Below are 24,916 nucleotides of genomic sequence, written 5' to 3' on the forward strand. Positions count from 1 at the left end.
TACCAAGTGGCTTAGGCTGTCTAGTGATTGTATGTAGAGTGAGAAGTGCTTGTAAGTAATGTTGGAGTGGCTTTGGATGTGTGTGTAGTGTGTGAATCAAGTGTAATCGGCCCGTGCAAGCCGACTGGTTGCAAGCATACATTATAGTATGCGACACTGGTTCAACCACAGCACCCCTTATGTCCGCCAAAACAGTACGTGGCCTGAAGAACGCCCCCAAAGTTTATTACCCTGGCGGGGCGCGAACCCTCGTTCTTCAGTGTACGAAAACGCACTCTACTCTTTACCACTGTACCACAAAGGCTCCATATATATATATATATATATATATATATATATATATATATATATATATATATATATATATATATATATCATCCAGTCATATTTCGCCCCATGAGGAGCGTAGGAACCCGGGGCTAGGGAAGTTGGTCCTGACATTTAAGATGGGAGTGAATAGTCTCAGTCATCTCTGAGTGGCGTTTCGTAAGCAATAAACTCGAACCTCCCCTTGGATATAACCCAACACAGGCTCAATCCGACAGGAGCACTTAAATACCCACCAAACCACCAGGCGCCATAGTTCAGTTATATGGTTACCACCTACCGTAGTAAATGGATTCCTGATGTACAAGAAACCATTTGGCTTGTCACTCAGTGTAGAGTCACCCACAAGTAGAAAGATGAGGAAAGAAAGAAGGAAAGAATGACAGAAGAGGGAGTGTAAAGTGACCTGTAGGAAGAAGAAAGAGGAATGCATGAAGGAAAGAAAGACAGAAGAGGATGCAAGGAAGAGAGGAAAGGGCAGACATCCAAAGGGGTACCACATCGATAGAGTGGATGGTGAGCGCCCCTCCCACACATAAAAAAATGAATATATATATATATATATATATATATATAGTTCAGCGAGCCACTTACTACTTTGGCAGACATGAGGGGTGCTGTGGTTGAACCAGTGTCCCATACTAGTATGCTTGCACCCAGTCAGCTTAAGGCGGGCCGATTACACTTGGTTCTCAGACTACACACACATCCAAAGCCACTACAACACTACAATCACACTCACAAGTACTTCTCACCCTACATGCAGTCTCTACCAGACAGCCTTAGCCACTGGTTAGAGATACATTGCTTGTATCGTCCCTGCTTCGGTAGGGATAGGCCGGTCCTGCAGTGGACCTCAACCGCTGCTGCTGCTGATATATATATATATATATATATATATATATATTGTTACATAGCCTATGATTTCATCATTCATTCATTCATTCATTCATTGCCAGACGCCATGTATCCCAGACGGGGTGGCCAAGGGCTTAGAGTTAATTCTTTTACAGGGAGGGGCACTAATCCTCCACCAACCCCACTTGATACGTAGGGATGCCAACAGCATCTGGTGTTCCCAGGCGGTCACCCATCCAAGTATTAACCTGACCCAATGTTGCTTAACTTCGCTGATCGGACGGGAAGCGGTGTACTCAACGTGGTATGGCCGTTCCTTTGTATAATTCTAACGTACAGTATGCTGCATGTTTGATCACGATTCGCCTCGTGGCTTCCATAGTGACCAGGCTTGCGTGTTCTACCTCATTCCCCCCTTCTCCCCCTTATAGTAGAGTAAGGCGTTCTTTCTGTTGTTCAGAGCAGGAGTGTCAACTCTTCGTCCTCTGTGCCTCATTTGCGCGTCCTTCTTGCAAGTTGAATCAAGCTCTGCCGGCCCCTATATAATGAGCTCAGTCTCTGCATTAATTGCCACTTAGATCTACTCCTCATTTTGTTCACATCTCTGTCCTCCCCTGTATAGTGAATTATTATTTTTGTGAGTGCTCAGGAAATCTCCAGCCATCTAGCTGCTGTATAATTTGAGTATAAGTGTTATTACCATTTTTCTTGTACTGTATAGCCTGAGGCGTTAATTCGCAGGCCTGGTAAGGTTTTTGTGATTCATGCGAAGTTTTTGGTGTCAGCCAGAATTAATAATATTTTGTATCTGTAATAATATTATATCTTACTTTAAGTGAGCATTATTCGGTTCTCTCATTTATCAGGGCTGACTTAGATAAATTTGTTCTTCCTAAATTCGTATTAATAGAGGCTGTTGCAGTTAACCATATATGTAACCTGTTTTGCCATTACATTATCCTTATGAGTCCTGAATGTTTAGTTGTTAGTTTGAGCATTAAACTTTAACTTGTAATTTTACCTAACTCTTTTGTTTTTGAACCTGGAACGTTGCGGGACAGTAGTGATTTTAGTATTCTCACTCGAAGTGTTCATTATCTCTCTCTGTTCCGTAACATAAATTTGGCAACCTCTTATCAGGATATTCAGGATATTATCATAAGGATATTGCTTTATATCTTGTGACTGTGATTTAGTCATGATGTCTACTATTACTACTCTTGATGAAGCCAAAGATTTTTTGTCAAATGTGGAAACAGTGTGTGATGTAGAAAACAGAACAAAGAATGAACTTAAGCTTGTTGCTCAACAACTGGGAATTGCTGTTCGCTCTCATCATTCTATAGATCAAATTGTTGACATGATTAATAAAAGCTTGTTTAATGTAACTCCTCCAGATGAGCAAATGCAGATTGAAATAGTAAAGTTACAGCTAGCCCTGCAGGAGGCTCGTGTTAAGGAGGCTGAGTCTCAGGCTCGTATTCAGGAGGCACAGGCACAAATTGAAATTGCTAGGATTCAGGCAGACCATGAGTATCGCATGAAACAAAGTGGAACTGGATCATCTAGCTCTGATGATTTTGATGTGGCTAAAAATGTTAAACTTGTCCCTCATTTTAATGAATCTGATTAAACAAAGTATTTTCAGTTGTTTGAGAGGGTAGCTACAGGTTTTAATTGTCCCAAAAAGTATTGGCCAGTACTCCTACAGAGTGTTCTCACCGGTAAAGCTCAAGTAACTTATGCATCTTTGCCTCAGGATCAATCTGATAATTATGATGTAGTTAAGAGCTTGATTCTTAAGGCCTATGAGCTTGTTCCTGAAGCCTATAGAGTAAAATTTAGGACAACTTATAAGCAAGATAAACAATCCCATGTTGAGTATGCAAAAATCAAAGATGATCTGTTAGAGCAGTGGTTAAATTCTAAGAATGTAAATTCTGATTTTGATAAATTTAAGCAGATGATTTTGCTGGAGGACTTCAAAAGGTGTATTAATAAAGATGTAAGCCTATATCTTGATGAGAAAAGAATAGATAATTTGTCTGATGCTGCAGTTTTAGCTGATGAATATGTTCTCACTCACAAAAGATATTCTAAAGAAAAAAGGAAAGCTGAGAGTAAGTACGTTGCCTCTACTCAGAGTACAGAGAATAAAGATGATGTTTCTCAGGAAGTAAATACCAGCTTCACCTCTAGATTTCAGAAAAGTAAATGTACTTATTGTAGTAAGCTTGGTTATACTACGGAGAAATGTTTCAGGAGACAGCATGATGTGAACAAAAAGGAGTCTTTAAATATTCAATCAATTGGTCTACTGTCCACCCTTGAGAGTTCCCAGAATTCTTTAACCGAGTTAACTGAACCTGCTTTGAGGCGTAAATTAAATTCTCATGATGGAGCTCCTCTTTTGAGCAGTAACGTGGGTGACACTCTCAAGAGTTCATGTGCTAATTTCCTGTCTGATGGTTTTGTCAGTCCTCTGGACAATAATGACAGGAAATCAGTTAAAATATATCGTGATACAGGTGCTTCCCAATCCCTTATGCTGACCAGTGTTCTAGGCTCTAATGTTAATTCCTCTGATGAAACTGTAATCTTACAAGGTGTAGGGAATAATTACTTCTCTGTCCCTCTGTGCAGAGTGAATTTAGAGTCTGGTTTTGTTAATGGTTCCGTTATGGTTGGGTTGGTTGAGACACTCCCAATGTCAGGTAAAACTTTCTTACTTGGAAATGATATTGGTGGAAGTCAAGTGTGTCCAGCTCCTCAGTTGTCTAGTGAACCAGTGACTGAGACCCAGGACTGTGATATCCCTGATGTGTTCTCTGCATGTGCTGTCACTAGGGTTAAGTCTAAAGTTACTGATGACTTAGAGGATAATGATGATGATGATGTTATCCTAGCTGACACTTTTCTTGCTAATTTGGACCACTGACCAGATGAGGCACTACCCCGTAGTGTTGATAATTTGTCTCGTCAAGAGTTGGTTGAGTTGCAGGTTGCTGACCCTGAGTTGAAAGGTCTAGCTAACTCTCCTTGCAGTGAGGAAGAGTCAGCTGGTGCTTCTACTTGTTATTATATAAAGTCAGGAGTCCTTATGAGGAAGTGGAGACCCCCAACAGCATCAGCCGACTGTGAATGGGAGGTTGTACATCAAGTTGTCATCCCTCGTGTTTGTAGGCAGGATATCATTAGAGTGGCTCATGATTCCAGTTTGGCAGGACACCTTGGAGTGAGGAAGACTGTGGCACGCATTTTGAAACACTTCTACTGGCCAGGTATCTTCAGAGATGTTTCCTGGTATTGTAAGTCTTGTCACACCTGTCAAGTTGTGGGGAAGTGTAATCAGACCGAAAAGGTTGCACCTCTAGTTCCCATTCCTCCTTTTGAGGCGCCATTCACCCGTGTGTTGGTGGATATTGTGGGCCCTCTTCCTAAGACTTCTTCAGGATTTTCTTATGTGTTGACCCTGATTGATATGGCTACTCGTTATCCTGAAGCCATTCCACTTAGAAATATCTCAGCAAAGAAAGTGGTTAAGGAAATGCTTGGGTTCTTCACAAAGTTTGGTCTGCCCAAGGAGGTACAGTCAGACCGAGGAAGTAATTTCATGTCAAATGTTTTCAAGCAGTCTCTGAAAGAGTTGGGCATCACCCAGATCACGTCTTCAGCTTACCATCCCCAGACCCAAGGAGCGTTGGAGAGATATCATCAAACACTCAAATCGATGCTCAAGAAATACTGTTTGGAACATCAGAAAGACTGGGATAAAGGTCTTCCATTCGTTGTATTTGCCGCAAGAGAATCTCCAAATGAATCACTGGGCTTCTCACCCTTTGAACTACTGTTTGGCCATGAAGTAAGAGGACCCCTTAAGCTACTCAAGGAATGCTGGCTGTCGGAGGAAGATGACGTCAACCTGCTGGAGTATATGATGAAGTTCAAAGAACGGCTGTCCACTGCTTTACAGCTGGAGAGAGAGAATTTAGGAGCTGCTCAGGAGAAGATGAAGACTTGGTATGATAAGAAGTCCAGGTTACGCCACTTTCAGCCAGGAGATCAGGTTTTGATTCTGCTACCGGTGCATGGGCAACCTCTTCAAGGCAAGTTTAGTGGTCCTTATTTCGTGGAGAAGAAACTCAGTGATGTCAACTATGTCATCGCCACACCAGATCGTAGAAAGAACAAGCAACTTTGTCACATCAACATGCTAAAGTTATATCACAGGCGGGATGAAAATAACCCAGTCTGCACTGTAGCTGTTCCACCCGAGTCTGCAAGTGAAGTTCTCCTATGCAGTATGAGCCTGAGTGATAGTTTGGGGAAGAATCCTGATATCATGAATGATCTCCAGACTAAGCTTTCTCATCTACCTCCCGAGGAAAGGCAGGAGTTTTCGGTATTACTGCAGGAGTACCCGCAAGTGTTCCGTGCCACTCCAGGAAGAACCACTGTGTTGATGTATGAGATTGATGTTGGAGACGCAAAGCCAATTAAACTGCCTCCTTACCGTGTGAACCCAGTGAAAGTTCCTCTCATCCAGAAGGAGCTTGGCTACCTGTTGGACCACAAGATGATTGAGCCCTGTCAGAGCGAGTGGAGTTCTTCCGTCACTCTAGTCCCTAAGCCAGGTGGGTCACAGCGGCTTTGCATCGACTACAGACGTGTTAATCAGATAACCAAAACAGACACTTACCCTCTCCCTCGCGTGGAAGATTGCATAGACAAGTTCGGAAAGGCTAGGTACATAAATAAGTTTGATTTGTTAAAGGGATACTGGCAAGTACTTATGACTGAACGTGCTACGGAGATCTCATGTTTTGTAACACTAGGAAAGACTTTTGCATTTTCTGTAATGCCATATGGTATGAAGAATGCACCAGCCACTTTTCAGAAGCTCATGAATGTTGTAACAGAGGGTTTGGCAGGGTGTGTTGTTTATATTGATGATGTATTAATCTTCAGTGACAACTAGAAAGATCACCTATGCCATGTCAGTAAATTTCTTGAGCGTTTAGTTCAGGCTAATCTTGTAGCTAATTTATCAAAGTGTGAGTTTGGTCAAGCTAAAGTTCAGTACCTTGGGTACGTAATTGGTGATGGACACGTTGCACCACCAGGAGCTAAGGTTCAGGTTATAAGTGATCTTCCCAGACCTAAAAGTAGGAAAGAGCTACAAATATTTTTGGGAATGGTAGGGTTATTACAGGAGATTTGTTCTTAACTTTTCAATTCTTGTATCACCACTTACAGACCTACTGAAAAAGGGAGTTAACTTTGTCTGGACCGATAACTGTGAATCCTCTTTCAGTAAACTTAAAGCTATCCTATTAAGACAGCCAGTGCTCGCTACTCCAAATTTTGCTAAGCCTTTTAAGATGGCTGTTGACGCAAGTGATACAGGAGCTGGGGCTGTTTTGCTGCAAGAGGATGATCAGGGTATTGAACACCCTGTATCTTATTACAGTAAGAAGTTCACTCCACCTCAAAAGAACTACTCCACTATTGAGAAAGAGCTTTTGGCCTTGATTTTGGGTTTACAGCATTTTTCATTTTATTTGTGTTCTGGTTTTGACCCCATAGTCATTTATACCGATCATAGCCCACTGAAATTCCTTAATAAGTTTAAAGATAAAAATCAGAGATTGACAAGATGGAGTCTACTTCTTCAGGAGTATTCATTAGACATACAACATGTCAAGGGGAAAGAAAATGTTATTGCAGATTGCTTATCTAGACTTTAGACAGATTGTTTTAGAGTAATAAGAAATTTCCTTTGTAAATTTCTTTTCTTTGTGGGGAGGTGTTACATAGCCTATGATTTCATCATCCTTTGTATAATTCTAACGTACAGTATGCTGCATGTTTGATCACGATTCGCCTCGTGGCTTCCATAGTGACCAGGCTTGCGTGTTCTACCTCATTCCCCCCTTCTCCCCCTTATAGTAGAGTAAGGTGTTCTTTCTGTTGTTCAGAGCAGGAGTGTCAACTCTTCGTCCTCTGTGCCCCTCATTTGCGCGTCCTTCTTGCAAGTTGAATCAAGCTCTGCCGGCCCCTATATAATGAGCTCAGTCTCTGCATTAATTGCCACTTAGATCTACTCCTCATTTTGTTCACATCTCTGTCCTCCCCTGTATAGTGAATTATTATTTTTTGAGTGCTCAAGAAGTCTCCAGCCATCTAGCTGCTGTATAATTTGAGTATAAGTGTTATTACCATTTTTCTTGTACTGTATAGCCTGAGGCGTTAATTCGCAGGCCTGGTAAGGGTTTTGTGATTCATGTGAAGTTTTTGGTGTCTGCCAGAATTAATAATATTTTGTATCTGTAATAATATTATATCTTACTTTAAGTGAGCAGTATTCGGTTCTCTCATTTATCAGGGCTGACTTAGATAAATTTGTTCTTGCTAAATTCGTGTTAATAGAGGCTATAGCAGTTATCCATATATGTAACCTGTTTTGCCATTACATTATTCTTATGAGTCCTGAATGTTTAGTTGTTAGTTTGAGCATTAAACTTTAACTTGTAATTTTACCTAACTCTTTTGTTTTTGAACCTGGAACGTTGTGGGACAGTAGTGATTTTAGTATTCTCACTTGAAGTGTTCATTATCTCTCTCTGTTCCGTAACAATATATATATATATATATATATATATATATATATATATATATATATATATATATATATATATATATATATATATATATTGTCACGAATCAATTCGCGACATTTGCTTTTTGTGAGAAGCCACGAACTATTAGTGGAAAACTCACTGTGTATCGCTCAGTTAACCGTTTCTCTCTCCATTTCGGAGTATCCTTTTCAAAACATTCGTCACTGTTTTCAAAAGTGACCGATTTAATGCACTTCACTAAGTGCTGTACTGAGCGATACTATTGTTTTTTTATTGTTCGCCTCTGCTTGCCTCTGACCGTTAGAAAATGCGGCCGAGTGCTCCGCTTTTCTTTCCCACGACTTGGTCAGTCTTGTGTTTGCTGTGACAGAGAAGGGTTCTGTGCTCAGAAGTGGAGAGGTCAGCTAGCACCCCAAGCTCCACTAGTACAGTTAATCCCAGTACTCCCACCCCCACCCCTCGGGTGATACATAGTATTCATCGACTGGTATTTCCTTTGTGTATTTCCTAGTTTTAAGAGTTTAGTTAAGGTGTTTTTCCTAGGCGTAAGTATTTAGCTTTTGTGAGAGTGAGTGAGTGCGTCTCATTGATTTGAAATGTAACGTTAAATTTATTTTTGTAATCAATAAATTTAACAGTTGTATTTCTTGAGCTTCATGTAAAGTAAAATCTTGTTTCATTTCTCCATAATTAAGCTTATTTTCCATATAGCTCCTAGCTTGCATAAACGTTTTGCTTTCATAACTGGTACTTAGACCAGTCTTGTTGTATTAACTTAAAATCCGTTGTGCCAGGAGTTAATGCATCAGCAAGAACCTGATGTTATTATTATTAGTATTAGTTATTTATTGTCAGGGGTGAAGTAACTTTTTCCAGAGGCTAACAGTACAGTAATTCAGCAATTGTGAGTAATTAGTCTCTGCTGTGTACTGTTGAGAAAGTTTTTGAATTCTCGTTCTTAGAGAATCGTTGCACGATTTAGCAAGACAATCATTGTCCCTGCTCTTTAATATTATTGAATATTAATATCAAATTAAATAATATTTAAGCATTTATTTCAAAATTACCGTGATAATATAAAAACCCCGTGACTATTGGCGACCTCATTCCAGGATATTAACTCCTAGCTCTAAAGCTATTCACGAGATAGTGCTCACTCATTCATATTTAGGTATTTATAATTAAAGTTTATAGGCACAAGTTTACTGGTGTTTACCGTTAATTTAGCAAGTGAATTTTGCTTTATTAATCAATAGAATACTTAACTCTAGTTTATTTTTGGTAACGCCAGACGATTTTATTCGCTCCTGGGAAGTCGCCGTACCATTGTGTTTATTATTGAGTCTTCCCAGTCATTTACATTTTTGATTTATTCTTTGCCAGTTAACTGGATAAGACTGGTCACCACTAGCTTGTGTCTGTATTCTTTACTTGTGTTTATTAGTATTCGTCACTAAGCAGTCAGTGCTCAATTTCGGGTTGCTTAATAAATTAGCGCCATGGCTACCGCTGTATTTGTACAGGAAGCCAAAGATATGGGTCTCACAGACCCAGAGAAAATACAGAGTTACGTTCTCTCACGGTTCAATTACGAGCAAGAACGTGAGAAAGATGCTCGTGAAGAGCGTAGGATTCAGCGCGAATACGAGCGAGAACAGCGTGAGGAACGTGAAAGAGAGCGTGCATATGAACAAGAGCAGCGTGAGAAACAGCGCGAACACGAGCAGAAACAACGCGAGCTCGGGTTAGAAAAAGAGCGAGAACAGCGCGAACACGAGAGAGAACAGCGCGAATACGAGCATGAACAACGAGACAAAGAACGAGAAAATGAACTTGAAGTGCTGAAGCTCAAGTGAGATTCCTTGGCTTCAGACACGTCTGGTGCAGTTGGTCCAAGCTCCACGAGCGTTCTCCCTGCACATGTCCTGGCGACCCCACGCATCAAGCTTCCTTCATACAAGGAAAGCGAGCGAATCGAGCCGTACATAGCTCGTTTTGAGGACATGGCAGACTTATATCAACTGGATGAGGCAGCTAAGCGGCTTCAGTTTCTTAGCCTATTTGAGGGCCCTGCCCTCGATATTCTCCACAGAATTCGTGGAGGCAATCTCACATATGAGATGATGAAAGCTGCACTCATTAAGGCGTATGGTCTCACAGTACACGACGCCAAAGTTCAGTTCATGCGAGCTCGTCTCCAAGACAAGGAGACAGCTGTTCAGTTCCTTGATCGTATCACAGCTTACTTAAATGAGTGGATGGAGAAAGATGAAACTCCTTCCACGCATGAGGGAATAATTGACCTTATGCTGCGTACACAGCTAGAGAGGTCGTGGCCTGCTGAGCTCATAGCACAGCTTAAGATCTGCCAGGTGAAAGATGCCAGCCAAATGGAAGAAAAGGCTGACGCATTCTTTACTGCATACGGGTATCAAGCTTGTAAGCAAAACACCTGGAGCAGAAAAGATACTGCCAAGTCTGGGAAGCCGTCTCAGACTGAATCCCAGCACCAAGGTCATTCTCAGAGTAATGGCCAAGGTCCAAAACCGCAGTGGAAGGACCAGGGGCAAAACACTCAGAAACCTGAGTGGAAAAGGTACAACAAGTACCCTAACCAGCAGCAGTATCAGCCACGCAACCGACCGTCGGGACAAACTTTACCATCAGCTCAAAAGAGGCAGGAAGCGAATGCAGCCTTCATTCCTCAGCAGCAGCACGGTGGTCACGTCCCTACCAGTGTGGGTACTTCCCCACAGTTCACTAGTCCCACAGTGACAGTGAACCCCCCTCCACAGATGGCCAATGTTCCATCTTCCCAATATAACCCTCAAGGCACAATGTTTGCCACATCAATTCAGCAGCCTCATGAGTGGCTAGCTGCTTCCTCCACAGGCGCTCCCACAGGTGACAGTACCTTCCTTGTTCAGCCAGGGTTTGTGGGAGGCATTCCTGTGAAGGTCCTGAGAGACAATGGTTCCTCAGGTTGCTCTGTTAAGCAGAGTTTAGTTCGGCCTGAGCAGTATACAGGTCGACAGATCCATGCAAAGCTTATTGATGGATCAGTGAGATTGTTCCCTGAGGCATGTATCCAGGTGGCATCTCCATTTTATACTGGTACAACACTTGCGGTTGTCATGCCAGAGCCTCTATTTGACTTTATAGTAGGCAATATTTATGGAGTCAAGGATAGTTGCTCCGATGACGCTACTCAGACTTCGGCTGCTGCGGTAACACGAGCCATGACTGAGGCTTCAGACTGTGTCACCCCAGTGATCATTGAATCGCCGCAAGATCTGATGTGTAGTCAACTTGTTGTACAAGAACAACATTCTGACCCGACACTTGCTGCCGTGCGGAACAAACAAAAGGGTCGAGTGATTAAGTATTCACGGGGAGGTTGAGCCAAGTTCCTTCGCAAACAAGGACGGCTCTACCGTGAGTCACGAACACCCGAGGGCGAGGTTCGACTGCAGTTTGTCGTTCCCGCCAAGTACCGCCTAGCAGTGTTACAATGGGGTCATTGTTCAGTCTCAGGGGGTCACATGGGCAAAAGGAAGACCCAGGGCCGTATCCGAGCTGACTTTTTCTGGCCAGGGATGGGACGGGACGTAGATAGTTTTGTCCGTTCTTGCAGTGTGTGCCAAAGTATCACCACTAATCAGGGACATGCCCTTCCTGTGCCATTTGTAACTACACCTGTAATCTCTGAGTCAGTTGAGAGACAGGGTAGTGGTGAAGTGGGTGCAGACCTGACGTCTCGCCCATTGGCCCCACAGGACACACTATGTCCAGGGCCTGTACATACATATTATGTACCGTAAGTTAAGGGGGAAGTTGAGAGGCGACTTGAGGCTATGGAAGACCCAAGTTTGCATAAGGATTCTCAGCTTCCCGGTACTAATAGAAGTACTGTAGGTTAAGGGGGAAGTTCGAGAGAGAACTCCGCAGTGGCGACTTGAGGCTATGGAAGACCCAAGTTTGTATAAGGATTCTCAGCTTCCCGGTACTAATATAAGTATTGTACTGTAGGTTAAGGGGGAAGTTCGAGAGAGAACTCCGCAGAGGCGACTTGAGGCTATGGAAGACCCAAGTTTGCACTAGGATTCTCAGCTTCCCGATATTAATATAAGTACTGTAGGTTAAGGCACAAGTTGAGGACCCGTGTGCAGTTCGAGGCTATGGAAGACCCGAGTTTGCGCAGGGATTCTCAACTTGCTGACATAATCGTGTGCTATAATTAATGGCGACCTCGAATGTACGAAGCTTAGGCTGTCACTTGTATTTTTCAGCTAGAGCGTACTTTTCGTAGCATGTGCTGATTGCTAGGCAGAGAGAGTAATTGTAACGTAATAAGAATTTTGTCTCATTGACACTTTTGATGCTCCACCTCAATTGGTTTTGCAGGTTCAGCAATGGGTGTAGCAGTTTTGCTGTGCGGGCCAGCTGATCATCTGCCACACGCTGCTGCCTCTTCTCCTCTGCCTTCGTCGTCGCCATGTTATTATTTACTGTCATTTTACACGTAGGTACAGTTACACTACAACTGTCACACCTACACCGTGTATTACATACACCACGCTACACAACAATTAGTTGTCAGTGTAAATGTAGCGAATTTTCGCTCAGTTTGACCTGAGTACAGGATTTTCACCGTCGTCACGGAGTTTTTCCCTCAAGCTTGCTTCTATTAACGTAAATACGAGGTTTTTTCGCTCACTGACGACTGCGACTTTCTCCTGTAGCAGGATAGCACACACACCACAGTGTGAATCTTGTGCGAATGACTTAAGATGTGTACATATATATATATATATATCCACAAATTTTTTCCCATAAGGAAAAAATTTAATTTCGTAGGGGCGTAATGTCACGAATCAATTCACGACATTTGCTTTTTGTGAGAAGCCACGAACTATTAGTGGAAAACTCACTGTGTATCGCTCAGTTAACCGCTTCTCTCTCCATTTCGGAGTATACTTTTCAAAACATTCGTCACTGTTTTCAAAAGTGACCGATTTAATGCACTTCACTAAGTGCTGTACTGAGCGATACTATTGTTTTTTTATTGTTCGCCTCTGCTTGCCTCTGACCGTTAGAAAATGCGGCCGAGTGCTCCGCTTTTCTTTCCCACGACTTGGTCAGTCTTGTGTTTGCTGTGACGGAGAAGGGTTCTGTGCTCAGAAGTGGAGAGGTCAGCTAGCACCCCAAGCTCCACTAGTACAGTTAATCCCAGTACTCCCACCCCCCACCCCTCGGGTGATACATAGTATTCATCGACTGGTATTTCCTTTGTGTATTTCCTAGTTTTAAGAGTTTAGTTAAGGTGTTTTTCCTAGGCGTAAGTATTTAGCTTTTGTGAGAGTGAGTGAGTGCGTCTCATTGATTTGAAATGTAACGTTAAATTTATTTTTGTAATCAATAAATTTAACAGTTCTATTTCTTGAGCTTCATGTAAAGTAAAATCTTGTTTCATTTCTCCATAATTAAGCTTATTTTCCATATAGCTCCTAGCTTGCATAAACGTTTTGCTTTCATAATTGGTACTTAGACCAGTCTTGTTGTATTAACTTAAAATCCGTTGTGCCAGGAGTTAATGCATCAGCAAGAACCTGATGTTATTATTATTAGTATTAGTTATTTATTGTCAGGGGTGAAGTAACTTTTTCCAGAGGCTAACAGTACAGTAATTCAGCAATTGTGAGTAATTAGTCTCTGCTGTGTACTGTTGAGAAAGTTTTTGAATTCTCGTTCTTAGAGAATCGTTGCACGATTTAGCAAGACAATCATTGTCCCTGTTCTTTAATATTATTGAATATTAATATCAATTTAAATAACATTTAACCATTTATATCCCAAAATTACCGTGATATTATAAAAAAACCCGTGACATATATATATATATATATATATATATATATATATATATATATATATATATATATATACTGTACAGGGTGTCCCGGGAGGTAAGGCAAAAATTCTGGGAAATGATAGATGAGTGAATTCTAAGCAAAAAATGTTAAATGAACGTGTCCAAATCTCACCCATTACTGAGCTACAACTACTGATGACTTTATGGGCTAATTGTGTAGGAGTTCATTTTCGCCCATAAGGTCATCAGCAATTGTAACTCAGTAATGGGTGAGATTTGGACACATGTTCATCTAACATTTTTTGCTTCGAATTCATTCATCTATCATTTCCCATAGTTTTTGCCTTACTTCCCGGGACACCCTCTCTCTCTCTCTCTCTCTCTCTCTCTCTCTCTATTTATATATATATATATATATATATATATATATATATATATATATATATATATATATATATATATATATATCCCTAGAACTCTAACGTGGGCTAAAGATGACTCACCCCCCAGGAGGTGATAATGCGATCATGGGGAGATAAGGGGCCCAGGGTGCTGGGTCTCCCAGTTCCTTCATGCCACTACAACTGCTCTTGAAAGGAGGTAGTGCGGTGCAGCTCACTTGTATTTTGTATGCTGAAAAGTATGCTTGGGGTTGGCTCAATCCCATGTTAGTGTTTATAGGTGTTAGTTTTTATGGAGAAATAATTGACAGGAATATAATTATTTTGAGATTAGTACATCTGTATACCCGTACATACAATGTACACTTCTATGTACACTTGTACTTATTAGTTCAAGTACAGGATATATGGTGTAACATAAGATTATAGTGTTCATTTTGCATACGGAAGATTTCTCGTTTTTCAAAGAAAAAATATAATAATTCGTAAGAATTCTTTTGTAACCAATGGCTATAGCCTTGCTGATCAATAATAAGTAGTTGTTGTTCAATTACAGTTGTAAACATGGGTTAAAAAAAAAGCCATCGCGCACTAGTTGTTCTTTAACTCTAAACAGAAATAATAATAATTTTCGTTCCTCTCCCTCACAGTTCCTTGTGCTGCCCCAAGGCTGTGGGTATGTTGGCAGAGGCTCCCACTACCAGGTGTTTGTGTGCCCATGGCCAAGCCCGCAGCTGCAGTCGTCTCCGTATAGCATTGGTCTTCAGCATAGTCAGTAGTTAATCTTAGTATTTTTACACTTTTTTTTTAGTTATCCACCTTAGTGTTATGATTCAGTTTCAAGTCGTTGGTTTTTCACTCAGGCTGAAGTACAAAGGCCATATTTTCTATGTATGGAATTGAATAAATTCTAATTTTGACTTTTTTTTTCATTTTTTGAAAATAGGGTTCAGTCAACCCCACGTTAGTGTTGGTCTAAGTCGGATCGGGGGTTAGTGTTCCTGGGATATAAATATGTATATATAGATAGATAGATAGACAGATGGATAGATAAAGAGATAGATAGATAGATAGATATGCATATCACTTAGAAATTTAGCACGTATAGGTGGATATCCGGTTGTTGTGTATCTATTTATGGTATTGTTGCTTATCACCCTGTGGTACGATACGGTGCAACGGTGTCCTTATTCAGGTAACCACTTCTCTATATCATCATTGTATATTCGGATCAGAACAGAGGACACAGGATTACAATCGGACCTATGTGTTTCTTGTAACTGAAGCAATGAGTTTTGTGTCTGCCATTAGCAGCAGTGTTGTACATTTTTATTCATTTCACTATCAGTAAAAGGAGAGGAAATTCGCCACGTTGGTTGGTTTCAAAACTCCATACAAGTAGGGAGGTGTACAGTGGATCAAGTCTGTTGGCTGCCTTACATTTCCAGCATGTGAGTGGACTGTACAAAAACAGTGAACAAAAAAGAAGGATAACGAATATAATCACTATCACACACGCTCATAAATTTAGATCTGTACATTCGGCCGTTCACTGCAGGAATGAACGTGCAGCGGGTCAATCATGACACACTCCCCGTCCACACTGACTCAGCTAGTGACGTATCATCCCTTAGATGTGATGGCGAAAAAAACACAAATGGCCGATCGAGTCCGTTGCGTACCTTTCTATCACATTTTGATATGCAACAGTGCAACGTTTGCCTATCCACATTGATACTCAACGATGTCTATCTCTGATACAGAACAAATGGATGCCTACCGTAAGTAGCAGAGGCCAATACGATTCGATTCGGGCAAAATCGTGCTGAGTCCAGATCATTCACGCTAGTCGAACCATTTAGAACATTACACCTAAAGCTGTTTAAGTGAAATATGGAATGAACTTACCCAAGACTTTTTTTTAAATAACAGAACAGAGGAAGGAAGAACAAATGAAAAAAAAAATAATAATGATCCATACACCAGATTACTGGCATCCTCCGTTCATAAAATATCTGTTGCAGTTGGACTTGAACACCTGTAGGTTGATGTTTGGGGGGAAAACACTCCGGGGAAGTGAGTTCTAGAGAAATGCAGTTCGGGGAAGAAAAGAATTCTGATAGGCAGAAGTTCTGCAATGTGGTTGAGTGACATTCCACTCATGAGCACTACCAGATGCCCGTGTAGCACGAGGGAAGGCATGGAGAGGTGGCACAATGGACGCAACTTTGTCTGAGCATTTGCAATAAAAAATCTGTAAAATAATGCAAGAGAGGCAACATTCCTTCTTACTTGTAGGGGATGCAGTTTATTTAGAATAGTAGGGTTTTTAAAAATTCCAACAGCCTTGTTCTGAATTTTGTCTAGTTCATTTAATACAATGTCTCCACATCCATTCTACATGGATGAGCAATATTCAAGCTGAGAGTGCACATGACTCTTAGAAATTATAGCTAACTGCTCATCAGTGAAGAAGTTAGGGACTCTGTACAGCAATCCAAGTTTCTTTGAGGCGGTTTAAGCTAGTGATCTAACATGACAGGTCCAGCTGAGGGCATTGTTAAGTGTGACACCAAGAATTTCAACACTTTTGGAGATGGGAATATTACTCGTAGTAGCACTGAAGGTAATATACAAATCTGGCAATATCTGTCTGTTAGTCATCATCTGGACCTCCTTTCCCACCCTAGGGCTGGGTAAGGAGTAGCAATGTTCTGACAGCCCAAATTTGCCCAATCCAATGGGCCACACTTCCATTCACTCATCATTCAACCCCCCGGAATCCTGGCTCTATTGATACTCCAGAAACATTCACCACAGTCTGTAGCTTCACATAAACGTATCCGATTGAGTCTGTTAGTAAATTATATAAATTTCGTTTTACTTGCATTAAAGGAGACAAGGTTGTTTTGTCCCCATTCATACATAGCAGCATGTGACAATGGACTTAAGGAACGTATTTTTGACTGTTGGTTGATTGACTTGTTTTATTTAACCTGCTGAAGTCTCAAAAAAGTGATCCAGACCCATGAAGAATTACATAACTGTTGAATGAAAACTGGAGAAGTGCTTAAAGCAAAGTGCTCTGCGCAAGCAGCGCCGAATCCCATGTCCCTACCTTCATTGCGAACTACTTTACCTTACCTCATTTCAGAACAATATGTCGAATAGCAAGATCACAAGATAATTTTATCCTAAGCACTTCCAAAATTATTTTGATCAAATTCGGTGGATTGACTGAGCGTCAGGCAAGGATGAAGTAATTCTACATTGACAGTACTCAGTCACAGGGCAAGGTCATAGATCAGAAGTTCTGCCTTAAACTGACTGTAGGTCGCCAATGTTAGTGGCGAGAAGAGATCAGATCAATGCCTGAACAGAAATAAGCCACTTTCAAAGAATGGAACAGGTATAAAAATAAAGAAGGACGTGAGGTACCTGAAGAAACAAAGTTTGTTAAAATAGAGATACGAAGATTTCAAAGACGAGAGGGAAGAAGAGTTTAAGGCAATCCTGGATACCTAGAAAGGGGAAAATAAAATCTACAGAAATGCAGGAATATGACAAAGTAAAGCAGGATTTGGAAAAGACTGATGCAATTAAGACGAGGATGATGATGTCGAGAGGTGGAGGAAGTATTTCAAAGAGTTAATGAATACGTAGAATGAAAAAGGAAAACTAGAGGAGTTCCAGATGGTAGAACATCCAGTGGGGGACACAAGGAGAAACGAGATTTAGAGAACTTTGGAAAAGATGAGGAACAGGAAAGTAATGGAAAGTTCAGAAGTACTGATGATGACAACAAAGACTCTGAGGTCTGAATGGTACAAACTGGGACAGAGAGCTTATGCAAGCTGTGTGGAGAGAGAGGATAGCAGATGAATTTAATGAGCTAGGATGGTACCGATATAACAGTTATGAGCTGGAGTGTGAAAACTACAGTAACATTAAATTGATGGAATATATGCTGAAGATATTGGAAGGTTTTAAGGACAAGCGTAAACAGAAGTAGATGAGGCAATGGGTCACATAACAATGGTGAGACAGCCACAGAAGAAACAGTAAGCAGAGAAGTGGTGTAGTGGTCGGTGAGGAAGAAAGGGCTCCCGGGACGACTGATCAAAATGACACTGGAAATGTATAACGGAGCCAAGATTACAGCTGGCCCTCTATGGAGACGCAAAGTGGTTTGTGGTGGAAGTGCGCTTGCATCAGGAATTGTATTAAACCCATTTCTTTTTATAACCTGATTGATGTCTTGAGTGATAGTATCAGAGGAGAAGAGTTGTGGGAGCTGTTATATGCAGATGATCTGAGTGATAGTATCAGAGGAGAAGAGTTATAGGAGCTGTTATATGCAGATGATTTAATGGTAATGGTCGAGACTAAGGAAGATTTAAGAAAGAGGACTGTGGAGAGGAGGGAAGAAGTGGAGATGGGGACACTGAGATTAAACGCGAGGAAGACTGAGGTGATAGACAGCAGTAAACTGGGATGAGGGAGAATGGAAATTGTGGATAGACATGGGAGCCGGGTGAAGCAGGGTGAGAGATTCCAATGCCTGGAAAATGTATTGCCAGAAACGGGAGGAACAGAAAGGGATGTTAAGGACGTAGTGCCGGAGGCATAGAGGGAGGTCAGTGGGGTTATGTGACCGCAAGACGAGAACAAGGAAGTTAAAAGTATATGAAACGAGTTAGACCAGTGATGCTGTAAGGAGCAGAGATATGGGAACTAAGGAAGAAAGAAAAGAGTTTGCTAAAAGGATGGAGATGAGGATGCTGAGATGGATATTGGCAACCTCGTTACTGGAGTATATATTTGATAAACGAAGAGGTGAGAAGAAGAGCAGGAGAGGTGAGCATAACAGGAATGGTGGAAACTAAAATGAGGTGCTTTGATCACGTGATAAAGAGAAACCAGTCAAAATGGCATGGTATGAGTCAATCGGTGGAGAATGATAAAGATGACAGAGGATGAAATGGAGAGATGCAATGGAGTAAATGATGCAGTTTGGGCTGACAGAGGAGGGAGCTTCTCTGAATGCTCCTTTTTCTTCAACAGTGGAAGAACGCCTACCAATGAAAGGGTTAATGAAGGCTTTATTTAACCTCTTAAGTTCGGAAATATTCTTCCTATTGCAAACATGATCCATTGCAGATGCCAAGAAAAAAACGAAATACCTCACTTTGAGTAGATTCAGTGGGTTAACCATCGCAGTACAACGACATAGTTTTACTTTTGTCTTGCTAATGTCAACCGATTTTCTTCAATTTAGAAAAGATTTTTCGAAGTGAATTGGGTAGATGCAATCTTCGAAGTCCTTTTAGTGAAAGGGAGATTAACAAAATTGGATATAAAACTATGGAGGCAGCAAGGAGAAACTAAAGTAAGACTTCAATGTAGTGAAGGAGTTTAGAGAGCTGAGCATCTGTGATAACATAAATGTTGCTCTATGGTACTTTTGCTGATACATCTATTTAAGTGCAGTAAGGATGAATGAAGATGACGGGTAGTGCATGTCATCCTAATTGGAGAAGTGGAATACTGGAAGAGGTAATGATATTTTCTGTTTCTGTTTATATTATTAAAAGGGAGATAATTAATCACGAGTAGGGCGGGATAGTAATTAACTATTATATCTTAATTAATATCAAAACATTTTACGCAGCTGAGGGAAATTCCAGTCCGACAGAGTTTATTTCTTATATGAACCGTAATTTTCCCCTATTCTTGTATAGTCACTGATGTGAGCAGGATGCGAATTCATGCTGCAATAATGTCTTGAATCTGTTGTTTAAAAAAATGGACGTTAATGAGGAAAGAAAGACACTCCGAGAAAAGCAGTCCTTGGATTGGTCAGTTGTGTACACCCACTAAAATAATTATCGGCACTCCTTGCTTCAATACCCTTTGCATCTAACAGTGGCACAGAAGCCGTGAATACGCGTTAAGGGTTGGTGCACCTGATCCTCCCCTTCCTCTCTCTCTCTCTCTCTCTCTCGCTTCGATACCCTTTGCACCAATCACTGGCACAGAAGCCGCGATTACAGGTTAAGGGTTGGTACACCTGATCCTTCCCTTCCCTTCAATCTCTCTCTCTCTCTCTCTCTCTCTCTCTCTCTCTCTCTCTCGTAGCTTCATGTACATAACTAACAATTCATAGCAATAGACATAATACTCGAAGGAAGGTCTTAAAACTTTATCCACTTGATAATATAGATATCAAAGTGCTATTTGTCTGCTTGGCACCAATCTTATCCGATATTACCACTTGGGAATTTCTTCCACGTTGTGATGCAGTGACAACCACCAACAGGATTTCAAGAATGGAAGGCAAACTTTATAGGCCTAACTGACCAGCATATACAAAACCCCATGAGACGGGCATGTAAAGTCTATACAGTATGCCTCGTAGTATTGTTATAATACTGACCACATTAGTGACACGTGAAGGTAGTTGTGCATGGATTATGAAACTGAGATGATAACAACATCGCGGAGGGGGTGATCGGTTGGCATATTCGTTTATTTTAGGAGAGACTTTTACCCAGACGGTTCTCGATTTGCTTAACTGTGAGGAGCCTACGAAACTGCTTCATCGTTGACAATCTGAGCAGCGAATGAGGAGTGCTTATATTCAAAGTGGTTTCAGGTTCTTGCGGAACACTTCCTAGATAGCGATTAATTTTGCACATAACACATCAACACCCTCATTCATGATTTTTATGAAAACTATGATGATACTCAAACTCTCTAAGTAACGTAAAACGCAGTGCTACAAAGCCTCCGACGACACCATGACTACAGACCTCAGCAGATCAGAGATACCAACCAGGCACGTTAACTCAGTTTATTTTCAGATATATCGTCCAGAGTGTCAGATTTTATCACGCTGAAAGTTACGGTAATTTTTTTTAGTGGGTGTACATAAAGAATTAAGAATACCGATCCCTTCTAGCATTAAAGAGCTCGAGGAATAACAGCAGAGAGAGAGAGAGAGAGAGAGAGAGAAATGGAATAGTACAACGACCAGAGATGTTGAAAGGTAGTAAGAGGAGGGAAAGTGATGAAGTACATTGTCTTTACCAAACATTGTTCAAAGCAACTTTATGGTGTTAGGCACCCTTCACAAGCATACAGTAAAACTGTTCTCCACACAGTACGACTCAGTGAGGAAGGCTGTGCAGGGCAAAAGGGGAGTCTTCGAGACATTAGAAATAGCGAGGTTCTCTTGGCCTCATTCAAAAAGAATAAATAAATCCGGGGATAAGCGAGCCTTTGTCTGATTGCGTGAATGTTAAAATGACTGCTTTGGTGGCAGTAGTGAGGAGCAAGTGAAAAAGTGGGAGGTGGAATAAACAGTAAATGGAATGATAGGTCAAGATGAAAAATCTGAGATAAAAGTTCACCTCCTATTCCAACGTGTCTACTTCACACTGTTCACATGTTTGTCACTGTCCTCTTTGATGCATTATAATCATCTATGGGCAGAGAAACATAACAGGCTTCTCTCAGCTTAAGAATATTAACCAACATAGGAGAGGGACGAGTACAGGAGGTGAATTTTTTGACGCTCTCTTGCCTTTTTCCGTACAACTACGAATGCCTTATGAATAACTGGAAGAGAGCTATAGATGTAACCGAAGAGCAGAGGCCATAGGAAACAGTGGTTGAGGTTGCATAGAACAGTTTACATATGTCTACTGTAATGCTGAAGAATCTTCCAGTTTATCATATTTCATATCTTAAAAGGGTTCGCATCTTCATTCAAAGTTCCCTGCCTCTCTCCACTCTTCCTTGTCGCTCCAAATTATTCCATATCTCTCTCCACACCTCCCTCCTCCATTTCTCACCAACCTCCATCGTCCTACCCTGTGCTTCCTCCCTCTTTCCCTCTTCACCCCATAAATCCCCATCTCTCATTAAACTTCACCATCCCCCTCTATTATTTCCTCTTGGATACTTTATTCATCATTATCCTACCCTTTTCCCCTCCTAAGGGAAAGGAGAAGTCAACTTTTCCTTTTCCTTTATTGACAGACTCTTTCGTTACGTCCAGTCTTTTCTCCAACTTCACTTAGCATGCTCTCTTCTGACATTTCCCTCTATTATCTACTTTTTCATTGCTTTCATTCACTGCCTTGTGTGTGTGTGTGTGTGTGTGTGTGTGTGTGTGTGTGTGTGTGTGTGTGTGTGTGTGTGTAAGGATCAGCCTTCCCAGGTACTACACACCTTTTCATGTTGCCACTTTGGCATTAATATCTCCTGTTGGTATTGAGTTCATGTCACAGCTTTTTTTTTTTTTTTTTCATCACTGGTGTGGTGGTATTTGTGTAGCTGTATTTATAACAAATTAGTGAATCTTGTGGAAGACCAGTTCTTAAACGAAATTCCCATCATCAGACAATTCCCTGTTTCAGCCAGAGATCGAACTCTCGTCCTTTCAGGCAACAGATGACTTTGGCAACTTGGCCATATTCGCCTACATTCTTCCTTTATCCCATTTCCTTTTTACCCGTCCGCGTCCCGGAGGGGCTTGAGGACCGGTATTGTTTTCAATCGGTTTGTCTGTTTGTGCGTTTGCTTGTGTGTGTGTGTGTGTGTGTGTGTGTGTGTGTGTGTGTGTGTGTGTGTGTGTGTGTGTGTGTGTGTGTGTGTGTGTCTGTGTGTGTGTGTGTCTGTCTGTCTGTCTGTCTGTCTGTTAACAACTTTACGCAAAAACTACTTTTTTTTTTTTTTACTAAAATTACAGAGATAATAGGCTATGGCCCTCTGATTACCTGATTAAATTTTGGGCCAAATTGGGCCAAAGCCCAGGCTGTATAAACTAAAGTCGTTGTTGTTGCTGTTGTTGTTGTTGTTTTGGTCATAACTCCCTCCAAATTCGTCATATCGATATGAAACTAAAACAAGGAGATGCATCTTTCAAATCTGTATCCCATATCATGCCTCACTACATAAAGGCGATCACCTCCCAGTCAACGGTAGGGGGGTCAGTGTCAGGTAGGTCGGGCCTAAATTTCAAATGGGCATAAAATCAGCTATTTTAAAGACAAGAAACCATTTACAACGCTGGGTGGTAACCTTATAACCAAACCATACGTGCACCCTACATGTCAACAAGTGGGTTGGTGGAGGGTTAGTGCCCCTCCCCGTAAAACAAATAACTCAAAGTCAAATGGCCACCCCTTACGGGATTATGGCGTCTGGCAATAGACAGAGAGATTAACCCGATTTACTCCAAATTTGATGTGTGACATCTTTGACTAGATATACGTCAGCACTAAAATGACTGCCGGGGACGGGTTTGCTGTGCCTTGGCACCGCTTCTTGTTATATACTACATTATATCCTTTACTCGTTGCCCTTTTTCATCATTATTATTTTTCTATTCATTTCACTGTCTTCAGGAATAATTTATGAACAGATAAATCCATTCACTTTTACACCGAATTAATCGTTATACTCTATCCTTCCTTCCGCATTCTTATTGTTTAATTGTTTTCCACAGATTTCTTCGATATTTACCCATCAACATCATGTATAATTCTTTCTTCATCGATCATTTTTCTTTCCAGTTTTACATTTTACACCAATCATTTCTTCACCTTATGTACTTACTCAATATTCTTTTAATACATCAGTTTCTCTTTGATTTTTTCATTTCCTTAGTATCTATTATTGGCTGTAAGTGTGACTTTTCCTCATCGTAAACTCTGCAAAGAAGACTGTAGCATAATAAAATTGTCTGGCAGTCAGAATGGTCTGAGGCCACCTCTTTAACCTCCTGAAGCCTATGACGTCTTTTTTTAGTTAATTTTTTGTTATGTCCAGGGAATTTTCATTAGCTTAGGAAACATTTTTCAAACTGAAAAGATTATATGAATCTTCATATACCCCATCAGCATTCATGGTCCTTCCAAAATTAAATTGTCTGGATCGCAAGAAAAAAAATCGTTATCAGCATCAGGGAATGAAATTTTCTTAGTTGTAGTAGATGGGGGTGCTCACCATCCACTCACTCGATGTAGTGCTGCTCTCGGGTGTCTGTTCTTTCCTCTCCTCCATCCTACTTTCTTTCCATCCTCTTCTATCTTTCTTTCCTTCATTCTTGCCTCCTCCTTCTGCCTGTGGGTGACTCGACACTGAGTGACAAGCCAAATGGTTTCCTGTACACCAGGAAACCATTTACTTCACTGGGTGGTAACCATATAAGCAAATTTTAGCGCCTGGTGGTTTAGTGGGTAATTACGGAGCTCCAAACGGATTGAGCCGGTGAAGATTTATAGTCGGGGGGTGGTTGGGGTTTATTGCTCACGTAATGCAACTCAAGAATGAGTGAGGCTGGTCACTCTCATCTTGAATGTCAGGACCAACTTGCCTAGCCCCGGGCTCCTACTCTCCTCATGGGGCAAAGATTGGATTATGAATGTATAAATGATTTTTTAGCGCAATCTCTTTCATTATGTCTGATGATAAGCAAGAAGTGGAAGGAGAATATAAGAGCGTATGGAACAGTGGGTGCAATGATTGTATGGGTGAGGATGAAAGTAGGTATACAAGCGTGGGCGATTGTATGTGTGTATGCCCCGACAGAGGATCGAGTGGCAAGAGTGAAAGATGAGTTTTGGGCGAGTGTAGAAGCGTGTATGGACAAGTTTGAGAGGAGCGAGAGAGTGCTGTTGATTGGAGACATGAATGGCAAAGTTGGGAATGTACGAGTGGATGGAGTGGTTGGTCAGTGGGGTGTGCCAGCTGACGTAGATGGGAATGGAAGTGCTTTGGTGGACATCTGTGCTTGTAAGGGGTTGGCA

General features: G+C 41.3%; 1 pseudogene; it reads right to left on the reverse strand.

Annotated features, from left to right (window-relative positions):
• Positions 1-1,384: 1,384 nt before the first annotated feature.
• On the reverse strand, positions 1,385-1,503 carry LOC145391100 (5S ribosomal RNA; annotated as a pseudogene).
• Between the last annotated feature and the right edge of the window lie 23,413 nt (positions 1,504-24,916).

This window comes from Coenobita brevimanus, chromosome 16, assembly GCF_032717465.1.
Source record: "Coenobita brevimanus isolate Jiangsu-jjx chromosome 16, ASM3271746v2, whole genome shotgun sequence".
Taxonomy (NCBI): domain Eukaryota; kingdom Metazoa; phylum Arthropoda; class Malacostraca; order Decapoda; family Coenobitidae; genus Coenobita; species Coenobita brevimanus.